Raw genomic sequence first — 20,446 nt, 5'->3', positions numbered from 1 at the left:
TTGGGCTCCTTGATTTATTTGTACTACATTTTAAAAGCTCTTATCCAAGATTTTGGACTTAGGCTTCCCTTTGGATTAAAATCAGTACCAAATCCCAAACCAAAAATAAAATTTTACCATGTCTATTTTAATTACCTTTCACATTCAAGTCTTTAATTTATTTTAATGGATTTTTTGTGTGTACTCTGAGGTAGAGATAAAATTTCTTTTATTTTAAAGTCCATATCCAGTCATTCTGGTACCATTTATAGAATGGTTAATTCTTTCCCTAGTCATCTGCAATACTAACTTTGTCACATCATTTCCAAATATATGTTAGAAGTCTGTTTCTGGGCTCTTCTCTGTTACATTGCCAATTTGCCAATCATTCTTTGGCTTTATAATAAATCTTGAAAAGACAAGTCTTCTACCGGCTCCCTCTCTCCTCATCTACCTTCCTTGGAACACCTGGGTAAGTTTTGGCTTTGGCCTTTCCATAGGAATTTTTACACTTGAAAACTTTCTAGAAAAATCCTTAGGGAAATTTGATTGTAATGCATGGAATCTATACATTAATTAGATACAGTTGGGACTTTAGGATCTGAGCTTTCCTATCCACTAAAGTATCCTCTTTATTTATTTAGATGTTCTTTAATGATTTGCAATAAGGTTTTATAATTTTCTCCATAAAAGTTTTAAACATGTTTTATTAGATTAATTCCTAGGTACTTTATGTTTTAAGTACTAATTGCTTAAAGGTCTAATATGTTTAAAAAGACTAAGTCTGTCATACAGAGTGAAGTAAGTCAGAAAGAGAAAAACAATTACCGTATGCTAACACATACATAAGGAATCCAAAAAAAAAAAACCAAGAAGGTTCTGAAAAACCTAGGGGCAGGACAGGAATAAAGACGCAGAAGTAGAGAATGAACTTGAGGACACGGGGAGGGGGAAGGGTAAGCTGGGATGAAGTGAGAGAGTGGCCTGGACATATATACACTACCAAATGTAAAACAGATAGCTAGTGGGAAGCAGCCACATAGCACAGGGAGATCAGCTCCGTGCTTCGTGACCACCTAAAGAGGGGGGATAGGGAGGGTGGGAGGGAGACGCAAGAGGGAGGAGATATGGGATATATGTATAGCTGATTCACTTTGTTATAAAGCAGAAACTAACACACCATTGTAAAGCAATTATACTCCAATGAAGATATTTTAAAAAAAAGACTAATTGCTACAAAAATTAATCTCTTCTCATAACGCATGCTTTCTAAAATTTTGGATTTTGGTGGCATACAGAAATACAACTGGACTTCCCTGGTGGCACAGCAGTAAGAATCCACCTGCCAGTGCACAGGACACGGGTTCGAGCCCTGGTCTGGGAAAATCCCACATGCCGTGGAGCAACTAAGCCCGTGCACCACAGCTACTGAGCCTGCGCTCTAGAGCCTGCGAACCACAACTACTGAAGCCCACGCACCTAGAGCCCGTGCTCCACAACAAGAGAAGCCACCGAAATGAGAAGCCCGCGCACTGCAACAAAGAGTAGCCCCCACTTGCCACAACTAGAGAAAGCCTGTGCACAACGAAGACCCAACGCAGCCAAAAATAAATAATAAATAAATTTATTTTTTAAAAAAGAAATACGATTGATTTTATATCCAGTCATTTTGCTATATTCTTATTAATCTGAATAATTTAAGAACTCTTTGTATTTTAATATCATCTGTGAATAAACAGAATTTCATTTCTTCTTTTCCAGTCCTTATCTTTTAATTTACATTTTTCCCTTTACCTGCTGACTGGGATTAAAAAATATATAGGTGGGTTAGGATGGGGTATCCCAATGTGCAAGAACCATGTTGAATACAAGTGGTTATAGTAGTTATCTTTTTCTCAATACTGATTTTTCAATGGAAAATTTCTAAAATTTCTCCATTAAGAACGACATTGCAGTAGTTTTTGGTAGATCACCTTTATCAGATAAGGGAGTACAATTTTTTTACATGAATTTTCTAGTATCTGGTTGTATTCTAGTGGGGTAGGGGGTGGGCTTTAGTCATAATGCTTGGACATTCATTTTTTATTACCCAAACACCACACTCACCTAGTTCTTAAGAAATGGGAGTCATTCCTATCAGGGAAAAGGAGGTCAGTGACTGAACTTCTCTTGTAATTTGAAGTTTCTGGCCAGCCTCACTACTGGGGACTGGATCCCCTAGATGCTTAGTGGCTGCTGTTTTACTGAGTAATTGCTGCTCAGAATTTTTTGCAAGTAGCATGCCAGGGACTAGAGAATTGGACTTTCTATGGGTAATAGAAATATCAATAAATAATATAATGGTGGAAAATGCTGATGATTGATAAATACAGCTAAATGAGAGTCTAAACTGCCCAGTCTATGGCAAAATACTTCACTGCTCTAGAGAGAGCATATGTTAGGGTGGTCATTTACTGGGATTCATATATCAAATGAGTACCCAAACTTAGAGAAATATTCCACCTAGGTGTTCAGAAAGGAGAAACTATTACATCATATCATCCACCAGGGGGCAATAGTGTGATGCTTGGAGCCCTGAAGTTTCTGAATGCCTGCAAGGAAAAGTGGCGTTGGGATCCAAGCAACAGTGGCACTTTGGAGCACAAGTAAGACTGATTTTCCTCTCCTCCGCTTGACATGGGGCTCCCAGAAAACAGCTTCAGCCTTCATCAGGCTGACAGTGGGTCAAGATGGGTCACAGTGGGATCATAAATTTCCTTACCACTCATTACTAGGCATCTTTCAAACCCTTGTATGGTTGGAACAGATTCATTAATCACTCTTAGGCTGCCCAGAACTTTGGAGGTGGGAAACAGTCCCAAGTTTGTCTCAGTTGTGAAAAGAAACATGACCTAAAACTGTAAGGAAACAACCAAATCACTTTCTAGACAGGGCTTGTAGGGCCCCAGGATTGTAGCCTCATGACTGCTTCCTGGGAAGTTCCCTTCCTCCCACCTCCAAAGTTTGTGAGTAGGGTGGGTGTACCTGAGAAGAATCCTGAAAGAATTCAAGAAACTTAAAGAAAAAGGAGAGGAGCACAAACAGGTACACTGAACTTCCCTTTCTGAAAAGAACCACAACTTAACTGGGACACAGAGTATTTAACTCACTAGATCTTAGGCTGGTTCTCTGTTAATCCCTATACTAGGTGTGATGCAGGACACACTGGTAGATGGGGTGGGATGTAGCACCCCAAAGTACAGAAACAGAAGCACCACAAGTATTTTGTTTCTTTTTCAACTGTGTTGTGGGTATGAGATCAAAGGGTCTGTTCATATCCTTGCTAGAATCCTAAAATGTAAATTTGAAGGCATTTAACATACTCATTCTTTAAAACATGTCAATTACTTTAGCATTTCAACATTAATTTTGTGTTCTAATGCTTACTCATCTCTCTTGGTTGTTTTTTCCTCTACCTTTTTCAGTTCCTCAGTAACAAGTTGAAACTTGGTGCTTGCGGAAGGATAAAAAGCTCTGGGCTGGTAAATAAACAAGGAAAAAAGGCTTAGTGCAACATGAAAATGTAGGCCCCTTGTTCAAAAAGGGGGAAAAAAGTGCTGTTAAAAAGTACTAACATGGGTTTCCCTGGTGGTGCAGCGGTTGAGAATCCGCCTGCCAATGCAGGGGACATGGGTTCGAGCCCTGGTCCAGGAAGATCCTACACGCCACGGAGTAACTAAGCCCGTGCACCACAACTACTGAGCCTGCACTCTAGAGCCCACGTGCCACAACTACTGATGTCCGCACGCCTGGAGCCCGTGCTCCACAACAAGAGAAGCCACCGCAATGAGAAGCCTGCACACCGCAACAAAGAGTAGCCCCCACTCACCACAACTAGAGAGAAGCCTGCGCACAGCAACAAAGACCCAACGCAGCCAAAAATAAAAATAAATTTATTAAAAAAAAAAGTACTAACATAAAAGCTTTCCTTTTTAAAACCATTTTATTACTTATATGACATAATAGGGATAATCATCATTCCAAGAAAACTTAAAATTTTGATTTTTTAGCATGAATTTTACCATTCATTGTTATATTGTGCAGTGCCAATTTTAATAAGTATTTAACTCATGTGGAATCATCAGTATTTTACAGTTCATACTTACACATGTATTTCATTCTTTCTCAAACAACTGAAATTACAAACTTTTATTCATTTCTTGTTACCCACACATTCTACCAACACTCACTATCTGGCTCACTAACTAGTAAGGAAGAACTAAAAGGAAAAAGGACTCTGGGTTGTCTTAGCCTTCCTTTTTCTTTTATGTCATAACTTTTAGCTAAGTAGCATGAATAAGAAAGAATGTAATAGGGTTTTTTGGATATTTGTGTTTCCTAGAATACCATTATTTTCTTTCTTTCTTTGATGTAAGTTCTGGTTCAAACGAAAAGCATGACCTCTTGGGGCTGTCAGGGTCCCCACTTACTCAGTCTTAAATGTGTGAGCATAAAATAAGCACAGAATACTTGTGGACTCACGATGCATGGGAGTTTAGTGAGACCCAAAGCCAGTACATGTTTAATCTGTTGTGGAAGCTGCATAACAATTACTAATACTATATGGAAATGGTTGGCAAGGTACTGTGTACATGCTCGTGTTTATCTCCTCTGCTCCACTGTCTCTTTGAACTTCACTTGCAAAGCAAAAGTTCAAAGATAAAATTATTAAGAATTCAAGGTGGCAACAGCAGATCTTTTTACCAAGTGCAGGGCACTTCTGAGAGTGGGGCTTTGTGTAACTACACTTATTGCATGCCTATGCATTTGGCCCTGGAAGCTACAGATCCAGGCCTTGATGTTGTCCCAGATTCCAGCCTGGCTGTTACTATGTATATTGGCTACTAAAAGTTAAGCTGCTTTCAGACCTGTCTCTTGGCATTGGTCTACTTAGGGTGAGCACAGATGTAGAGCGCCAACAGAGCAGATTCTGTCTGGAATTTGGGGGATGCTTCCTTAGGGATGTCTTGCTTCTCCTAGATCAGAAAAAGGTCTGAGACAAAGAAGAGGTCTTGTACATGACCCAAAATATCATGTTTTGACACATACCTGTGCACAACTAATGGTCCTCCACATATCAGGAACTGCCTGTCAATGAGAAAACACTGAACTTTACAGGAATATCATAAAAGTCTCACCAAAGACTTGGAACTTCCATGGCCTCAACTATCACTTTTATGATGACTCCTAATTCTATATCTCAAGCCCAGGGTCTTTTCCTTTGAATTTTAAACCCATAATTCTAACCACGTATGTGACTCTCTGTTGGAATGCTTCATTGAAACCTCAAGCTCAAAATATCCAACTCTGAATTTACTGCATTATTCCCCAAATGTTCTCCTGCTCCTTCTTCAGAAATTCCCATTTTGGTAACAGCTACACAATCCCAGTCTCCCCTCTGTCTTTACATCACTCACATTCACTTGGTCATTAAGTATACTGAAACCAGCTTTTAACCATATCTTGCATCCAGGACGTGCTCTCCATCCTCAATGCCCTAGCATAATTCAGTTCTTCCTTAACTCTCTCCCTGCCTGCAGACCCATCCCTTCCCAAATATCCCCCAGATTGCCAGAAGAATTTTTTTATCTTGAAAAATACAAGATTTATGCTATATTTCAAGCACTGAAGAATTCTAAAGCAGTTTATAGTAAAACCTCATATCCATCAAGCTTTGCTAAATCTTAATTTGCCAAATTTGCTCGCTATTTTTTAAAAAGAAATAAAATATTACAAATATTGTGGTAATCACTTGTATACTTTCTTCTGTCCCATTCCCCTCGCTTTCCCCCCCAATGATCACTACATTTAGTATTTATCCTTCCTGTTTTGGTTTTCATATGTCTACTATAAATGGATTTTATCTTTAACACATATATAGTATTATGAATTTTTTAAATTTCACATAAATGGTATCATACTGTACATATTATTCTGCAACGTTCATATTTCACTGAACATTGTATTTTTGGAATTTAATCATGTCAAACCTTCCCTTTCAGTAATTTATTTCAATTTTTGTCAGTTAGTATTTCATTATTTGAATGTACAAAATTTGGTTATCCAGACTTCATGGTCATATTGAGGTTATTTTCATTGTTCACTATTACTAATGATATAATATGACCCATATTTTCTTGTGTAAATTTAAGACTTTTTCTAAAGTATAGTCCTAAAAATGGAATTAAATGTTTCACTTTACATGTTGCCAAATTGCTCTCCAAAGTGACTGCACTGATACACATTTTTCTCTAGCAGTTTTCACTCCTTCGTTCAACAGCTCTGCTTATACACAGAACTGTCAGTATTTACATTTCTTTCTGTCAAAGTTTATATTTTTGTCATTTTAATAATTTTCCCTGATTATTAAGAAATATATACCATCTTTTCTTTTTTTTTTTGAAAATTCTATTTATTTATTTATTTTTGGCTGTGTTGGGTCTTCATTGCTGTATGCGGGCTTTCTCCAGTTGCTGTGAGCCAGGGTTACTCTTCGTGGTGGTGTGCAGGCTTCTCATTGCGGTGGTTTCTCTTGTTGCAGAGCACAGGCTCTAGGTGCGCGGGCTTCAGTAGTTGTGGCACGAGGGCTCAGTAGTTGTGGCTCGTGGGCTCTAGAGCGCAGGCTCAGTAGTGGCGCACGGGCTTAGTTGCTCTGCAGAATGTGAGATCTTCCTGGACCACGGCTCGAACCCGTGTCCCCTGCATTGGCAGGCGGATTCTTAACCACTGCGCCACCAGGGAAGTCCCTTTTATGCTTCTTGATCACTCAAGTGTCATTTTCTCTGAACTGCCAGTTCATATTATTTACCCATTTTTTTGGTTGCATTGTTTGTTTTTACATATTGATTTGTAGAAATTTGTAAATTTTCTTTTGTTGGGTATATGCATGGCAAATATTTTCTGTCTTTGTCTTTTCATTTTGTTTGAGATTTTGAGTTACTCCACATCCTTGTCAATATTTGATATTGTCAGACTTTCCAATTTTAGCCATTCTGAGAATTATAATCAATTGGGTTTTCTGTGTTTTTGTTTTGTTTTGTTTGCGGTACGCGGGCCTCTCACTGTTGTGGCCTCTCCCGTTGCGGAGCACAGGCTCCGGACGCGCAGGCCCAGTGGCCATCGCTCACAGGCCTAGCCGCTCCGCGGTATGTGGGATCTTCCCGGACTGGGGCACAAACCCGTGTCCCCTGCATCGGCAGGCGGACTCTCAACCACTGCGCCACCAGGGAAGCCCTCAATTGGGGTTTTATATATATTTTATCTTATTTAGAACTTGCTGGGCTTTTTCAATCTGAAGACAAGCCTTTGATCAGTTTTGCAAATTCTGTCCTTAGCTCTTCAAATATTGCTTCTTTCCCATTCTCCATAGCTTTCCTTTGGAACTCCTGCTGTATGTTGAAATTTTTCATTCTATTCCACAAGTATAAATGTTCTTTCACATTTTCCAACTCCTTATACTTCTATATTGCATTCCAGAAAATGTCCTGAAGTCCATCTTCTAGTTAACTAGTTTTTTATTCAACTGTGTCTAATTTGTTATTTAACTAATCCATTGAGTTTTCTCTTGTTTTGGCTCCTTTTCCCCTGACTTTTTCTATTCTAAAATCTACCATTTTAAAGTGTGTTTATTTTTCAGTCCCAACCTATCCTTACATTTGTTTTGTCTGCTGAGTCTCACTCAGAGTCAGTTGTTCCCCTGTTTACAAATTTGGATCTTGATCACAAAACCTTAACTGTAGGAATTCTATGTAACTTGGTTCATTGCTTTTCCTTTTACAGAGGTTTTGTAATTTTTAATGCTAGATTCCCCAGGATGTTATTGAGTAGAGATCACTTTTTTTTTTTTAAGTTCCTTGTCCTGGGTACCTGAACATTACAGAGAATATGTAGTTAACCCCAAACTTATATTAGGGCTGGCCTAAAGTTAAAAATTCCCTTGGGAGAGATTTCATTCCTTGGAGAGCCTGGGAAGAGACAATAAACCTGTGTTGTTATCTTCCTGGATTGGTGTTTTCCAGTTTATCCTGAGGGTGAAGCCCTTCAAGAATCACAGCTTTATGTGGGATCTCACTTGCAACTCCCTACCTTGACAGAACCCAAACATCATCTCCTATGTTCATGTTGTCATTAGATGCAAGCTCCATGTTGCTGGGACTGATTATTCCCCTTCCCCTATGGCAGCCACAGAATCATTAACGCTAGTTTTCAGTTCCTTCGTTATTTTTGGCCTCTAGGGTTTTCAATGCTTTGTTGAGAGCGCAGATCTTGATTTAAACAGATGTTTATTATATCTTACTCTGTATTTCTAGGTGTTTATGGTAATTAAGAGGGTTTAAAAAAATGTTATTGTGGTACATAACCTCCAAATATAGCAGACAACAATTCCTCCCATTCTTGTATGCTCATGCTGCTCCTTACCTCAAGAAGTTGAGTCTATTTTCCCTCCCCTTGAGTCTTACCAGTAGGATGTGGTAGGAATAATATTATGGTACTTCTGAGCCAAGGTCTTAAGAGTTCTGGCAACTTTTGCTTTCTTTTTTTCTTGGAGCCCAGCCACCATGTAACAAGGAAATCTAGGCTAGACTAATGAATGACTAGTGACCACAGTGAGAGAAGCCCTGGCAGATGAGAGGGCCTCTTTGGACATTCCAACCCCAGCCCAACTCCCAGCTAAATGCAGGCACATTAGTAACCCTAAACTGACATCATGTGAAGCAGAACAAACCAGCTGAGCCATGCCAAATTCTTGACTCACAGGATCGTGAAAAATAACAAATTCTTGCTTTAAGCCATTAAATTTTAAGGTCATTTGTTCCACAAAAACAGATGAGACAATGATACTTTCCAGAAAACATGACGGATCATTCTAACGTGCAAATCTAACACATTATATTTTGATGAATTTCATATCCACAGTATAGTGGAAAAGACAGACATAAGCACATGAAGTTTAAATATGAGTCAATAAATATTATAATAAAAGCATGCACAAAAACGCTGTGAGGCTCACCCAAGCCACCCCGGGCAGAGGGGAAAAAGGGGTCCTTCATATATAGAGTTATTCACAATCTTCTGTTTGACTAACTCTCCTCTTCTTTTTGGACAAGTTGTATGTCTCACCATTTTTGAATGCCCACAGCCTAGTACGGTTTTGGGCACATAGTTGGCATATAATTGGTGAGTGAACTAATGTGGTCTAATTTGGAAAATCATGTAAATCACATTGTTCCTAATCTCAAATTACTAGGGGTATACAATTGGTATAACATTAAAATATATTTTCCATGACTCAGAGCTTGACCAGCCATAACTGAATAGTGACATGGTGTGATGTCAAGTGCCTTATGAAATTAAACCCCTAGTACTCTTTCTCATCCTCTGGCTGGAATCTCAAATTTCAATGTAAGTATGCTATTCCTTTAGCTAAGGGCTTTTAGGCTAGCTGAAATCTACTCCTCCATTACCAGGGAGAGTGACACTTACTTTAAGCTGTGATGAGTTATTTTACCCTAGTATGAGTGGGTTTTATGTCTTTCCAGAGAGGTTGTTTGAATGGAAAAAAAGAGGCAGAGAAAATTTTAGGGTGTGAAGGGAGCTGCTAAAGATGACCATTGCCCACTTACAGTTAGGCTAAAGGACAGGTCTGGTCCTTTTGTTAAAAATGAAACAGAGAAAAATAGAAAGACAATCTATATTGTCATACTCTGTATATGCGCACACACTCGCCCAAACAAAGGACAGAATATTCATTTCTCCTAGAGGTTAAAGTCTACTACTTTGTTAAAAAGTACTCTGTATACTTTTTCATTAAAGACATATAATTCTTCTTGATAGGTTAATTTTTAAAGAAATTATTTTAAACAAATTAATTTTTTAAAGACATATATAACAGAAAATTTACCATTTTAAGTGTACAGTTTGGTGGCATTAAGCACATTCACAATATTGTGCAAACATCAACACCATCCATGTCCAGAACTTTTTTCATCTTGCAGAACTGAAACTCTGCACCCTTTATACAATAATTCCCAATTTTCCCTCTCCTAGACCCTCCCAACCACCATTCCAATTTCTGTCTCTGAATTTTACTACTCTAAGTACTTTATAGGGGTGGAATCATACAGTATTTGTCCTTTTGTGACTGGTTTATTTCACTTAGCATAATGTCTTCAAGGTTCATCCATGTTGTAGCATATGTCAGAATTTCCTTTATTTTTAAGGCTGAATAATATTCCATTGTATTTATATACCACATTTTGCTTATTCATTTACTCACTGATGGGCACTTAAGTTGTTTCCACCTTTTGGATATTGTGAATAATGCTGCTATATAAACACAGGTATAAAAATATTTAAGTCCCTGCTTTCAGTTCTTTTGGGTATATACCCAGAAGTGTAATTGATGAAACACATGACAATGCTATTTTAAATTTTTTGAAGAACAACTAAACTATTTTCCATAGTGGCTGCACCATTTTACATTCCGTAGGGTTCCAATTTCTCCATATCCTTACCAAAGCCTTAGGGTTCCAACTTCTCCACATCCTTACCAACACGTGTTATTCTCTGTTTTTTTTATAATAGCCATCCTAAAAAATATGAAGTGGTATCTTGTGATTTTGATTTGCATTTCCCTGGTAGTGGTTTTTATGACCTTCTTTCTAATATTTATCATCACTCTTCTAAAGGAGTCAGACATCTCAAGACATAGAAAGTTAATGAGCATAGAAAGAAAGATAATGCCTCTGTATGAGAAAATCAAATTAGATGTTGATGGCTCATGATGAAAACTTGAGATATATATATCTCTAACACATGGAAGAGTGAGTCTCTGAATTTCCCTTATAGCCCTTTAGAGACTGGAGTTCCTTGCATGAAGAGGTATGCTGCTGGCAGCCTCCAGGGGGCGCCAGAAGCTGTGAATTTGCTTGGCTCAGGTCTGGCCTGCAGTCCTTGGTAGCAGGTTTAGGAATAGTAGACTATCTGAGTCCTGTTTTTGGTCCCATTGATTCTCATAACTGCATAAAATTCCTAGCTGGGGAATTTGAGTTAAAAAACAGTTTCAGGGATTCCTGTTAATTCTGCTAGAAGGCGTGGGGGCAGTAATCAAAATTATAACTCTCTTATATAATGTGAACTCAGTTTAACCCTCAAGAGAATGACCTGAAAAACTGAGGGCTCTTAGGTCACACCAAGGTTACAGGATCTTTCACCACAGGACCAGAGGAGAGGAAATATTTAATTCGTGCTGGGCATTAGGTTAGATTCTTTTCACATAGTAGCTTACAAGTTATGTATAATTACTTATTTTAAAAAACAAAAAAAACAGGTTAGTAATTTGCCAAGGTCACATACCTAATAAGTGCCAGAAACAGAACTATAATAAAATCCAGGTCCAGTTCTAAACTATGATACCTCTGGAAGTGTCTATTATATATTGGGCATAATTATGGTTATTTTTATTATATTTCCTTTAATGACTGAAAGGAAACTGCATCTTTGCAATTCACAGACTAGATTTGGCATCCTTGCAAGTATTATGGAATTTTGAAATACTCTAAAGAGCTCAGTTGAGAAAAGATGCTGATTCTGGCTTGATGCTTATTAAAAAGTGAATAGCTGGATATTCTATGATTTACTCAGTAATGCTTGAGCTTATCCAAGTCACAGAAGTAGACTTGACATGGCCTTGTTTATAAGAGCCAGATTCTGAAAAAATATAAACCCCAGAAAAATTAGGACTTTTGTCTTTCAAACTCTTTGGGCAGTTGATTGCATGTAACAAGGCAGTGCAAGCCAAGAGGTGACTATACCACTGTTTATGAGTTTCTGTTCTAACACCACGTTGTTTACTTCACCCCACGGTGACCAAAAAAACATTTAAAAATGTATTAAAAATATAAAACCTGCCCTATAACAACACTCAATTGCCTGCCATGTGATAATAATGCTCAGGGGCACCTTTTATGTAAGGACTTCACAGTGTTTTATATACTCATTAACTCACAACCCATCTGTTTTACTTCATTTTATAGCAGAGAAATGGAGGCCTCATGGAAATCACACAATATGTTGGTACAGCAGCTTAATAGGGAATTCTTCAGATTCTGAATCTTCGGCCTGTTCATTCCTGACTTAATATGAATTCCCCAGATATGGAGAGAAAGAAACATAATAGCTAACATTATTGGGAGTTTATTAAGTTCTCGACTCTGTATTAAATGTTTTATGCATATTAGCTCATTTACACCCTTAAGAACTCTATGAGTTAGAAGCTATTATTATCAGATAGAACAACTGAGGACCAGAGAGGTTAAGTTATTGCTGTCAATTTACAGGAAATGATGGAGCCAGGATTCAAACCAGCCAGAGCTCAAGTGCTTACTCATTGTATGGCATTGCCTCTCAACATAGTAGAAGGTCTTGTGTCTTTAAACATATTAAAGCTTAGTGGTTCCAGAGAAAGTGGTCATTTTGCTCTGAAACATATAAAGCTGTGTATTAGTGTTCTACAGAGAAACAGAACCAACAGGATGTGTGTGAACATAAATATACATAAATAAAAATTTTAGAAAATATATAGAGAGATTGGTTTTAAGGAAATGGGCTTACATGACTGTGGAGGCTTTCAGTCTTCGGTAAGTCCAAAATCCTTAAGGTAGGCTGGCAGGCTGGAGACCCAGGGGAGAGTTGCAGTCCTAGTCTAAAGGCAATCTTTTGGCAGAATTCCTTCTTGCTGAGGGAGGTCAGACTCTGTTCTACTAAGGCCTTCGACTGATTGGATGAGGTCGACCTACATTATGGAGAGTAATCTACTTTAACAAAGTCCACTGATTTAAATGTTAGTGTCATCCAAAAAACACATTCACAGAAACATGCAGAATGTTTGACCAAATATCTGGGCACTATGGCCCGGCCAAGTTGACACATAAAATCAATCAGCACAATCAGGCAATATCAGGGAAGTTTTTCCGATGATCAATAAGCCAAGCCGTCATCTGATCCTGTAGTCAGAATGGGGCAGAAGTTCCAGTTTCTGTGTAAATCAGCACCTAGAACCTTGCCTTTATAACCTCATGGGCAGGTCTTGTAAGGCCAACTGGCCCGAGGCAGGGGAACGCAATCAGACTCACAGGTTGAAACTGACCTGGAGACTTTCCGGACCACCCAGTTCCAAGAACTGAGCTGGGGACTTTCCACCCGTCCCAGCCTTCCCGCCTTTCGAGGGGCAGGACTAACGGTCCCCCACGATACCCGAAAAGACCACCAAATAAGGAATAACCTGCGCCCTCCCGGATTCATCACACCCCTTTTCCTTCTTCCCCTATAAATTCTGCCCAAACCCTCGCCCGGGCGCGACTTCTCTGGCCCGTTTCTCTCGGACCAGTGAACCTCGCCCGGGAGCGCTCCCTAATAAAGCTGGTTTAAGCTCTCCTCCATTCCTTGGTGCCGTTCCTTACAGGTCTCAGGACACACTGTCCACTGTTGGGGATCTGACCCTGCAGTCAGGGTCCATCTTCCCTCACCCATCTTTTGGCATAGCTCTGGGTTTACTAAGGACCTTCACTGTGGACTATATTGGTCATCAGAATCATGTATTGATACCCTCCTCCATTTGACCTCCCCTCTGAAACTCACCTGGCTTTGGTTTCCTGTCCTCCATAGTTGGTTCTCTCCACTTTTTAAGGTGACTAATCCAAGATATCTTGAAATTCTAAACGCAATTCCTAACTTCCAACGGAGCAAAGGAAGCAAAGCTAAATTGTTAACTCTTTTAAATTTAGTTTTTCTATTTTAAGCCCCTCTGGAGACCATGCTGAGCATTTATTGGCTGCTCAGCAAAGTGATGGCCAATTCTTTTAGCTTTTCTCTCTGTTTCCTCATTTGTAACATCGTGATAATATTACCGGGTTCTTCAAGTGTATTGGGAGGTACACGTGAGAACATTCACATTAAAATGCCTTGAAAAGTAAACTTACAGTGTGTGTGTGATATCTGTACCTTCTAGAAGCAGTTTCTTCCCTATGGCTCCAAAGCAGTGACTTATACTTTGGTCACCAAAACAGTCACAGTAGATATTTCAGACTATGGAGAAGCAAACACTGACACTGGCAGGAGGATGAGATGGTTAGAAGTTATACGTGGTTAGAGTTATTTGCAGGTAGGACTCTTAATGCCTCTTAAATGTCACTTTATAGGTGCTCAGCCATTTCACCTCCATGCAGGAGTGGCTCTGTTCCATGTATAGGCTGACCTACTCGCTGGATTCTATTTATGAGGAAAATAAACTACTTAAGATATTATAGGCATTTAAGTGGTACAAATGGGACAAAAGAACAGTTACAAATGATATCACGAGTATCAACTTCAAACTTCAAACTATCTCCCAGCCATCAGCTAAAGGATGCAATTAAGCTAGCCATTACAAACTCAAATTTATTAACCCTATTAAATAATTCCATGAGTGATAAAATAGAGCCCCCAAAAGATGGATAATAAAATATTAAAGGAAAGAAATCAAATGAAAAATTAAAAGGAGGCACTGACCCAGATATGGATTAAATTAAAAAATAAATATAAACAATTAACATTTATATTCACTGAGCAGTTATGCTATACCAAACAAATATGGTTCTAAGCTTATTATATGTGACAACTAATTTAATCCTCATAGCAATCATATGAGGAATTATTATTTCCATTTTACAAATGAGGAAACCGAGGCACAGAGAGGTTAGTATTTGCCCTAGGTCACACAGTTGATAGGAGGTACAACCAGAAGTTGAACCCAGGCAAGCAGTCTGACTCCGGAACCTGTGTTCTTAAGGAGTAGGCTAGATTAAATGAGAGAAAGTGATTTGGGACTATCAAAGATTCATACAAAATCAAGGTATTATAGTCATGATTATGGTTAGAAGGTACACTTGAGATAATCTATTAGAACCCCTCATCTTTCATCTAAGGAAACAGGACTGTTTAACTGACCTGCTCAAGTTCACAGGTGAACTCAAGCAGAATCTAAATTTGCTCTATTTTAGGCACCCTGCACCACCCTCCCCCCATTACATTGAGAGCATAGATTCTAATAACAATTGTGTTGCAATTCTCTTTTTTGCCAATGCCATCGTAAGACGGTTCAGTGCACTGAAAGAAAAAAATGCTGGTAAACTGGAGTAGGGAGTTAGAGAAATGAAAAGAGTAGCCAAAATACAATAATCTCTCAATTACTGAGGTTCTTTGGGGAGCAGGCCTAATCTTAGTCTTAGTCTTAAAATTCAGCAAGTGCCTATGGCTTCCTGACACTGTGGGCTTGAATGAACACCTGCATGTTAAATCACTGCGTCCCCCCCAGGCTCCACCCCGACTTACTCACCGACATGTCCAGCCCCTCATAGAACTCTCAAGTTGGAAACATCCATCTACCCCACCACACACCTTCCTGAGGGTTGTGTTCAAAGCTGTCTAGTTCAAAGACTGCCTTCAGTATTTATTTTAATCATTGTGACAATATTAAATAGAGAAGTGCTAAAAATAAATTAGTTCAATAAACTGGGGTTTTGAAAGCCTCCCTTCTTTATTCCAGAAATGCCCCTGTATCTTAGGCTCACATTTTCCAGTAACAAATCCCAAATAATACTTTAAAAAAGGTAATTATTAGGTATAACTTGAATGTCCCCAGGCCTCACCAGCCTGTGGAACAAATGAGACCACTGAAGTGTTTATACCCACTTTTTACTGGCGTGGTGCCAGTGCCCTTGTTTGCTTGAGTCCCAGCTCCCAAGGCTTTTGTCACCAGTAAATCCCATTAACTATTTTCAGGGAATAAAAATAGAATCTGGGTAATAAAATAAAGTCTAACTTTTTTTTTCCCTTATGTTTAGTCTAGTTTCACTTGCTCACGGGGTTCCATGTGCAGAGGCCAGACCAGAGTTCTTAGTGGGAATGGCTGTGCCTGACACTTCAGCTTGGTGGACCGTACGCAGAAGTGCTGCATATGACACATCAAGATGGCAGTGGCATACTGGGTACAAAAATGCTGCACCTGATCTGCCAGAACTTCTCCCACTCCCCACTGACAAGAACCCTATAAAGCAGGCCTGGCAATGGCCTGTCAGGGAGAGCGTGTACTCTAGAGTACAAGTTCACACCTCTCCATTCTTAGATCAAAGAATACAACTTCCCTTTGTTTGTGAACCAAACTCAGTCTCATTTTATTGATGTGAGTAACACCAGGCAGAAGGACCCTTGTTGTGGACAGACTCGGGAGAGTCAGTAACACATTTCTGGCAACCATGAAGGGATTGACCGTGGCCCTTCTGCCTGCACCCACCCCCCAGGCTCCAGACTCACTATGGCTCCAATGGGAGGACAGCAGAAGGTTTGGTAGGTTTGCTTGGGAATGATTGCCTCTGATTTTGAGTACACTCTGACAGTGTGTAACAGCAGTAACTCTGCTCAACAACCCAATATCTTGAGTGTAGTGAGCACACAGCATAACCTCCAGAGTAATATGGACTGTGCCCCCTTGAGGGGATCATACTGTGGCATCACTGAGGATCAGAGACTGAGACTCATGCGTGCTAGCCCGTTGCCTCTGGCTGGCCATCCCACAGTGGGTGACCTGGGGAGGTGTGGACTTGTGGGTGGGAAGAAACCATGGCAGTCTTGTCCACTGTCTCACCAGTAGTGCTGTACGCTTGACCCCCGTACAAGGCAATAGCAGATTTTGCCTTCCTTGCCAACCTCCACGGGTCAATGGTAGCATTCTCCACAGGCATTTTTGGCTTAGAAAAGGAAAGCAGCCAGCTGCGTGAGCCTATGGGTGAGATCAGGAAAGGGCCCAGGTAATGAGGACCGACTGACAAAATGGAACAAGGACACTCAATCCAAGTTCAGGAAAGGACAATGGGGATGCCTGGTGGGAAAGGGTCCCAAGGTAGGTATGCAACCAGTGGCTTGATCTCTCTTCCAGTTAGCACTATTTTCTCTGAAGTGAGCTGGGAAGCCCCGTGAGCCACTTGCAAGACCAGGAAACCCTGCTATCGGGAAGCCCTGTGGACTACTGGCAAGAACAGGAAACACCCTACTGCTCGACTTTTCCTCTGATCTCTCTTCAGATTCTTCCACTCTGGCAATCCTTCAAGCTCCTTCCCTCTTGTGTTTATGAGGTGAACCTTGGGTATTCTTTATTGGCCAAGGTCCCAGAGGCTCTCCTCCCACTGTTAGCACAAAGCATCAACTGCCCCAGTGAGCTGGTTAGTACCCTGTGGGAATCCTTGCATTCTTAGCCCACTCAAATCCTGTGGCATTTGCATGCCAAAAAATCACCCTAACCACCTCCTTGGTAGTTGGAGATAAATTCAAAACAGAACATCTAAAGCATGGGGAACCAAACATCCACCACACTGAAGGAGCGCCCATTAGGGTGCATCCTGAAGATAAAGAAGATCAATCAGAAGCCAAAAGAGAACCCTTGGGATTCCTAGAGCGCCTCACGGAATGCTTCCAACTCTGTACTACTAGCGACCCTGAGTCATTGGAAGGGAAGGCAATTCTGAGGTACTAGCTACCTAATGGGAGACAAACTGAAGACTGGCATTCTCCTAACAGGGGGCACAAAATGATAATGTTAATGGCTGAGGACAAACCTCCCCGGACAGAGCAAGCTGAACTTCCCAGAGTAAATCCCAGGGACAGGTGGGATAAGCTGTAGGAGCCAGTCCCGTGACAGTCCACCTAAAACCTGCACATACATGACCCAACAGAAAACAATACCCTCTCCACCAAGAGGCCTTGTTGGGCACTGCCCCTATTACACAAGGCCTAACTGACCAGAGTCGTCTTAGATCATGCCAATCAGCCTGTAATACCCCCTTCCTCTCTGTAAAGAAACCCACTGGGGAATACTGGATGGTACAGGACCTCAGGGCAGTCAGTGAGGCCACTTAAGATATACATCTAGTAGTTCCTAATCCCTATACCCTGCTGGCCACTCTACCATCCACCAGGACCTGGTATTCTGTATTAGATTTAAAAGATGCCTTCTTCTGTATTCCAATAGTCCCAGAGTTGCAAGAAACTTTGCTTTCGAGTGGCAATACCCAAACACACAACAAAAACAATGCTGCTGGACAGGGTTCAAAGATTCCCCACCACCTTTGGGGAAAATTTAGCTAAAGACCTAAAAGATCTACATCTAGAAGAGGGAACCCCCCCTCTAGCATGTAGAAGACATTCTGATTGCCAGCCCTACTGAGGAGGCCTCTGACAAAAATACCGTAACCCCTCTGAACCATCTAGCCCATAAAGGATATAAGGTGTCGAAGGAAAAGGCTCAAATACCACAAGCTAGAGTGACCTACCTAGGCTTCATTCTCATAGAAGGTCAGAGAAGCCTACCCCAGAAAAGGGAAGAAGCCATTTGCAGCCTCACTCCTCCTAAAACCAGAAGACAGTTTAGGGGTTTCCTGGTGATGGCCAGGTTTTGCCACATCTGGATCCCTGGCTAGGGTCTAATAGCTAGGCCTCTATATGAAAAGTTGGAAGGATGATTATCCTTTTGAATGGAATTCAGAATGCAAAAGAGCCTTTTAAGAATTAAAAAAGCAATTACTTCAGGCCCCTGTTTTGCGCACTGCCCCACCCCACCCCTCCCCACCCCCCGCAAGATTTAGCCAAACCCTTTGACCTTTACATTCATGAGAGACAGGGAAATCACCCTTGGAATATGAGCTCAAAAACTGGGACCACGGGACTTCCCTGGTGGTGCAGGGAGTTAAAACCTGGTGGTTAAAAACCTGCCTGCCAATGCAGGGGACACAGGTTTGATCTCTGGTCCAGGAAGCTCCCACATGCCGCAGAGCAACTAAGCCCATGCGCCATAACTACTGAGCCTGGGCTCTACAGCCTGTGAGCCACAACTACTGAGCCCGCACACCTAGAGCCCGTGCTCCACACAAGAGAAGCCACCACAATGAGTAGCCCGCACACCGCAACCAGAGAAAAGCCTGTGCAAAGCGACAAAGACCCAACACAGCCAAAAATAAATAAATAAATAAACTTATTAAAAAAACAAACTGCTAAGGGATGGCCTCCTTGCCTATGGTAAGTAGCAGCTACTACAACCCTGCTAAAGGAGGCTGAAAAGTTAATGTTTGGTCAGCCGGTCACTATATGGACCTCACACCAGGTTCAGGCTTTAGTAAGTTCTAATATAGCAGAATGGCTATTCCCCATAAGGTCGATTCAAGTTTGGGCTATGATTTTAGACAAGCCAGTGGTTACCATAGAAACCTGTCACACGATAAATCCTGTCACCCTGCTACGCATAGAAACGGGACCCCAGGAGCATGACTGTATAGAAACAACAGACATGATCTATTCCAGTTGCCCCAACCAGGAAGTGAGCCTCTCCTGAACGCTGAAGAGGAATGGTTCACAGATGGGAGCAGGTTTACGAGAGGGAGAAAGGCTGGCAGCATACGTAGCCACCTCCCAGATCCAGGTCATAGAGGCATGAAGCCTAATGCCAGGGACTTCTGCTCAAAAGGCCAAGCTGATGGTCCTCACCCAAGCCTTAGAGCTTGGGACTGGGAAGATCTTAAATGTTTACACAGACTCCTGGTATGCCATTCTACATTATACAGGGCTATTTGAATAGAAAGAGATATGCTCTCACCTGTGAGAATAAACAGGTGAAACGTGGCTTGAGCATACTTAAGTTCTTAGAAGCAGCGCAGCTTCCAAAAAAGGTGGCAGGGACTAATTGTAGGGATCAACAAAAGGGGGATACAGAGTTAATAAGGGGAAACAACAAGGCAGATACAGCTGCCAAAAGGGCAGCCCTAGAACCAGTCAGTAACTTGTCAACTACCCTCATACCTCGAAGGCCAGATCCATCCAATTACTCCTCAATCTACACAAAGGAAGAATCAGACAAAGTCCCAAAGTGGGGCTTCAGTAGAGATCTAGGAGGCCATGTGTGGCTAGTTAGTGAACAAGGGCCATGCTTCTTTCCCCAAACTGCAGCTTGTCAAGACATCAGGAAAGTTCAACAAGGAATTCACTAATGGAGTGAAGCCCTGTATAATTGGTTAGTTGAGGTCATGGTAAATCCTGGCATGAAAAGAAAAATCAGTCAGATAGTTGAGACAGTCCCCATCTACACAGTGAGTAACCCCAAAACCAGGCCCCCTGAGGCCCCCAGATAAGGCCCACTCAAACCAGAGAGATATATAGCTCTCATGCCGAGAGCATCAGGCAGCTTCAGGTAGAAAGCTGTTGCTAGTGAACGTGTTTTCAAGGTGAGTAGAAGTGCTCCCCACTAGAACTGAAACCGCAGCCAAAGTGGCTAATGCATTCTTAAAAGAGATAATATCCAGGTTTGGGCTCCCAGGATCCCTACAAAGTGATAATGGCCCGGCATTGT

At 41.0% G+C, this 20,446-nt stretch overlaps 1 long non-coding RNA gene across 1 annotated transcript in view; it reads right to left on the bottom strand.

Annotated features, from left to right (window-relative positions):
• The window catches only part of LOC132597565 (uncharacterized), a 49,589-nt gene that overhangs the window by 26,737 nt on the left and 2,406 nt on the right, over window positions 1-20,446 (bottom strand). The window contains exon 2 of the long non-coding RNA XR_009564464.2: window positions 12,631-12,811. This is a non-coding gene — a long non-coding RNA (uncharacterized lncRNA). The remainder of the gene's footprint in view (window positions 1-12,630; window positions 12,812-20,446) is intronic.

Source organism: Globicephala melas, chromosome 7, assembly GCF_963455315.2.
Source record: "Globicephala melas chromosome 7, mGloMel1.2, whole genome shotgun sequence".
Taxonomy (NCBI): domain Eukaryota; kingdom Metazoa; phylum Chordata; class Mammalia; order Artiodactyla; family Delphinidae; genus Globicephala; species Globicephala melas.
The sequence above is the reverse complement of the archived record's forward strand: the minus strand, read 5'-3'. Positions and strand labels throughout refer to the sequence as shown.